The 5,886-nt window shown below is 37.7% G+C and overlaps 1 non-coding gene across 1 annotated transcript; it reads right to left on the bottom strand.

The window, feature by feature from the left end:
* Positions 1-5,557: 5,557 nt before the first annotated feature.
* TRNAD-GUC lies at positions 5,558-5,629 on the bottom strand. The gene has a single exon. It is a non-coding gene; the product is annotated as a tRNA-Asp (tRNA).
* Between the last annotated feature and the right edge of the window lie 257 nt (positions 5,630-5,886).

Below are 5,886 nucleotides of genomic sequence, written 5' to 3'. Positions count from 1 at the left end.
TGTGTCTTTGTATTACAGGTTTGAAATTGGATACTAAAGACCTTGGAACCAAAGCTTAAAGCTAAAAGAGAAGGAAAAAAGACAAAGCAAAAAAATAAAGAAAAAAGAGAGAAAAAAAAGAGAATTTTTTTATATTTTTATTTTTTTTAAGAGACTTTCCATTTTTATTTTTATTTTGTAATAATTATTATTATTTTTTGTATTTCTTTTCATTGGACTGGACTTTGGACAATTTATTTTAATTTTAAACCCTACGGAAGGGTTATATAAAAAAAAAATTAAATATAAACTGTTTGCAGGGAAGGACGACGATTACAATATCGTCTCGGCCCCTCGGGTTCGCACACTGACACCGGAGTCAGTGGCCCGAGTCGACTACAACGGTTCTTCCCCCGTCTGGTACGGGAGGTAAACTTCTAAACACCCGCGAATCTCCTGTCAGCGGGTTTACTGTCTGCCTTAAGGTGATTATATGTTGAGGACTGAACCGGCTGCTTTAATTTCCTAATAAAGGGCAAGAACTGGCCATATAAGATAAGGGTTCGGATTTCATCACTGTTCCCTTCTTTCCCTCCTTAGGAAAACGAAACCTAACGCCAACCCAAGCTTAAAATTTGATTAGAACGAGACCGATAGGGTAACGAGCTTGGTAAGAAAATCTTTCGAAAAATATTGGTTACTCTTTTAAGCATACTTCAAAGTTCTTGATGGTTTTTGTAAGTTGAATGTGTGACTGCGCCGCCTTGTAATACCGGTGAGGCTTTGGGTATCAAAGCTCCAATGAGCTTCCCTCGCCTCGATTCAACTTACATTAGCTCGGATTGATTCCAGAGGGGTGTGCTCAAATTGTAACGAATTCCTTTTCGAAAGAATAGAAGCTGGTCTAGAAAACAATCTAAGTGGAGCCATCATGCTTTTTGCTTGCTAGATTCTATAGGTTTGATTTGGTCGAGTCAGCCTTGTTTGTGATTGTGTAGAATTCCCTTGCAATTAAGAATGTCGAACTGGTATGATATAAGCCAATATAATGAGTATCGACCTGAATTTGAATATGGACATCATCCTTTTTATGACCATGTTGGGAATAGTGGTTGGGAACGCCATCCTTTGGAAGGATATGGGTCATACCCTGGTGAGCCCAATTACTATCCACACATGCATCAGTCTTACGATCAAGAAGATTATAGTACTAGTTCTTCGTCTCTAGAGGATACAATCAAACTATTGAAAAGTAGTCCTTTTTATGATCCCTCTGTTCCTATTCCTCCTTTAGAAGAGTCCCTCAGGAAGTTAGCTGAGTCGACGCGTAAGTTAGCTGAGATGAATAGTATAATTATAGACGAAAGAACTACAATAATGAGTGAACCTTCTTTAAAAGACCACCTCAAGCGGATAGCTGAGACGAACGAAAGAATTGCTCGAAATTACTTGAATTTCCAATATAGTGTATCCAATAATACGCTTGAGAATGAAGATAGTTATTTACATAATCAAGATAACAAGGATAGAATTGGTAGCACTACTTGTTTTGATGAGGTTCGATCTTTTTCATGTTATTATGATGAGGATAGTGTTGATGGAGAATCATACTTATGTAGGAATAGTGATCAGGAAATGGTTACTCCAATTGAGCTTTACAATGATAATATTATTTCTTGTTCAAATCCAAATAATTTTAATAATTATTCACCTATTCAAAAGGACGAGGATTTGACTAGAGATGCCCTCGTTTTAGACGATGTAGTATTTCCTGTTTACAAAGACGATAATGATTTAAAGGAACGAGTTTATTCTGAGAATAATGTTTTAGAGTCTAGCGATTTAGAAACAATAGTCTTAGACGAAGAAGATGAACTCGTAGAGATTTTAAATATGAGTGAGGATGCATCACCTGAGTATAATTTACAAGTAGCAATTGACCATTTTCAGGATTTTGATGATCTAGAAATTAGGGAAATTGTAGCTAGTCTATCTAGAGACACCCAAAATTCTAAGTTTGGGGGTGGTTATCATCCATGTGCTTTAACTCTTATAAAGGTCCCTCATTTGGGACTTGACATACGTGCCTCAACCATTTTACAAGATTATCTTCATACACGTTTTCCCGAACCTAATGATGTCCAGGAAGAAGTTCAGTCGTTAGAAACCCATCCTCTGGTTGATGTGGTTTGCCCAGGCTATGATACCCAGATTGACTTTGTTTTCCCACCAAATAGTTTTCTTCCAACTGTGGGAACGTTCATATTCCAACTGTGTCGAATATTAAGTTGTGAGACTAAACCTAAATGCTTTAGGAAATTAGAATCGACACATTTGCTTAAGAATGACCACAACTCTCATTGTGGTCAATTATGTAAGTCAAATCTTATTGACTTAGAGGATCCTCAGTTATTTAGGTTATTATTGTGCGCTTCTAAGATCATATTTGAGTTTTTCCAGACTCTATGACCTAATGATTCGGATCCCACCTATGAAGAAACGCATTCAATGAAAATTTTCTATTTAGACCCTTTCATAGAACCTGAACCACAATTAGATATAAATTTCTTAATCAGGAAACTAAGTAAGGGCATGCTAGTCTTGTTCACTTTCTTGGTTCATTGCAGTTTCCTTTGGTCAGCTCTATTTAGTTTTGAAGACCCACAGTTATTTCGACTGTTACTTTATGGTTCGAGTTGACTAATCCTTTCCTAAGTCTGGATGAAGACTTTAAACTTAGCAGTTCTTGGGAGGTATCCCATGCTCATGCAACACGGTAATATCTTTCCTTAACTCTTTAGCTTCAAATGGTAACAGTTTCTCCTTGTTCATGCTTTTAGTTTCATCTTTAGAACATTGAGGACAATGTTAGATTTAAGTCTGGGGGTATGGGAAAATCTTTTAGTTGCAATAACTAAATACGCTCCAGAGCCTAGAGATTTATGTGTATTCAGGATGGCACTAACTAATCTAAGTGGATGGAAGCATCTTGGTTGTAGGAATTGAGGAACCAATCTGATTAGATGGAAACATATATAGAGTCTATTCATAAAAGCACAGAGCTCAGGTGTTAGAAATAACATGATAGTTGCACCATATCTCGTTGAGTCCTTTTCATTTCTTTTTATTATTTTTTCTTTTTAAACTATGTTTCTCTAAGTGATTAGGTGGGGCACACGATTCAAGTTGTTACCACTGCTAGGGTGAATTAGAGTGACTGAGTTACTAAAAAAAAAAAGAGACCGGACCAGTTAGACCAATCGGAATAAGTATTAACACTTGGATAGAAATATGCGTGTGTTCTCCCTGTTTCCGTCGCCTAAGCAAGCGTGGAATGCAGGACCCCTGGGAACTATCGTGTAATCTTCTGACAAGAAGCATGCGCTTGGATCAAAAAGATCTATTCATGTCGTTAAGTTAAAAAAATGGTTATTGTTCTGTGTAGTCAACTGCTGGTTCTCTTGTATTTTCCAGTTTGTTGATCTAGATTTAAGTTATTGACCACTGGTTCCCTTGTATATGCCAGTTGTGTTGATATTAGTCAGACCGGTATCTCAGTCCATTAGGATAGGTTCATTCTGGCAGTGGCCTTCAGACAGATATGTGAAACATCAATCATTTGGTTAACATCAAAACCATCTACATTTTTCTATTTCCATCTCCTTTTTCTATCCATATGATTAGTTTGACTCCGAATATGATGTCCATAGTGCAACTATCTGAGTAGAGCTCTATCACTTTATATGAATTTTAGTATGCTTGAGTGCAAACTCGTGTACATCAATTGGAATTTTGCATCAGGGTACTTCCTCCTATAGTCAATGATTGTATGCCAACCAAGGAGATTCTTTAGTGCCTTCCAAGGTTCTGCGTGGATATCTAGGGTATGGAGTATTGGTTTTGTGGGTACACCTCTGGTAAACCCTCCCGAGATTAAATCGGTCACTAGGGACACCTAGTGAGTTAATATTTTATTTTCCATATTAGTTTTGCTCGAGGACTAGCAAATAATAAGTTTGGGGGTGTTGATAGACGCATTTATGTGTCTAATATATCTCATTTGTATGTATTGTTAGTGCTCAATTTTGTATTTATTGTGTTATTTTATGTCTTTGTAGGAAATTTTAGAGAAATAAGTCCTTGCGGCGAAATGGGCTCGAAAAGTAGTATTTTACACCCCAGGACAAAGTACTAAAGGCACCGCAGAAATGCACCGGAAGCACCCCAGAAATGCACCGGAGGAACCCAGAAAAAATGTTGGAAACACCCAGAAAAATTACTAAAGACACCCCAAGGGACATGTGTTATTCGGACTCCAGCAGCGGATAAGGGGCGACCACTGGATAAGGGGTGTCCTTCTTCTCAAATTCAAATTTCAGTTTTGGCGGGAATTTTTTTTCCTTCCCTGGAAGATTTCAATCGGATATTTGGAGGGGTTAGAGGTAGACTAAACCTCTGATTCTGGTTGGTAGACGTGATATGGATATGGGAAGTTATTTTGGTTGTTGGAATCGATCCAGTTGGGCTTGATTCTCGGTTTAAAGAAATCAGGGAATACGTGGTTGAGAAAAGATACTCGGGATTGTGTCGATGATGTATGGAAGATGGCATGCGTTTGCAACGTCTTGACACATTCCTTGATGATCTGGGAGCATGTTTGGAGCGTGTAAACACTGGTTGACATCGTGAGTAGGCAAGAAAGGAAAGAAAACAATCCGAGAATATTTTCTCTTTACTGCCGAGTCATGGGAAATATTTTGAAGTTATGGAGAGATTCGAGGGCCCTGTTGAGTATAAATAAGTTTCTCCAGGTACAAGGAAGGGGTGTCGAGAGTTTGGGGTTGAGAGGAGAGCTCAGGAAGCAGAAATCACGAGTTGCAGAAACTCGGTTCCTGCTGCTGCTGATGAAGAACACCAAGAACACGAAGAACAGACTGGCGTAGACAGTCGTTAATCAACAGTGTCTAAGACGCACACTGGAGGGTCGCAGTGCAGTCTCAACATCAGCAGCACCTGTCTCTTATCGTTCTTTTTGTGACACCTTCTGTGGGTCGTACATTCACTGTTTTACTCATTTTTATCATTTTAATCAACTTTTGAGCAACAAACATTTATTTTGTGCAAGTGATTAATATGAGAAGCTAAATCCCGACACTGGGACGACGGATGGAGCCCTATTTCACGCATGTGGTAATTTTAATAATTCTTTTTATGACTTTTGCACTTGTTTTTAATTGATTTATGGTTCGAATTAATTAGTTATCATTTTATTTGATGGGTCATGCTTGCCTAAATGTTTGATGTTCCATGCTTACGATTTATAACTAATATTTTGAGAATCTATATTGGCAAAGAATAAGAGTCCATATTTTTAATATTTGAGCTATAATTGCATGGAATTATTATTTGAATTAGATGAATGGAATTTGGTGAAATTCTTAGTCCCAGTACCTCTCACCATTGTTAATATTTTTTTTGTATATAATTTTATTAAACCTTTAAATTTAATCTTCACAAATCTTTGAGTTTGAATCCTATTTACTACAACAACGACTCTCAAAAATTATTATCATTTTGGCGCCGCTGCCGGGGACCGAACCCGGGTCACCCGCGTGACAGGCGGGAATACTTACCACTATACTACAACGACAATGTTAGATTTAAGTTTGGGGGTATGTGAGAAACTTTTTAGTTGCACTTTTGAAACTTCTAGCGTCACATGGTATCCAGTTAGCTAAGTTTACATACTGTTTCTCACCGAAAAGATAGAAATTGGAATGCTAGGGATAACAACTTATTGAGACATTAGAGAAAAAGACATTGAGATCCTTGAAATTCAGGAGAGAACTTGTTCCTTTTAGAGGGTAACCGTGATGGACCTAACCATACATGATAGAAAGGCAAGTA

This window comes from Papaver somniferum, chromosome 9 (genome assembly GCF_003573695.1).
Source record: "Papaver somniferum cultivar HN1 chromosome 9, ASM357369v1, whole genome shotgun sequence".
NCBI lineage: Eukaryota > Viridiplantae > Streptophyta > Magnoliopsida > Ranunculales > Papaveraceae > Papaver > Papaver somniferum.
Note: the sequence above shows the minus strand (reverse complement) of the source record. Positions and strands in the feature narration are given on the sequence as shown.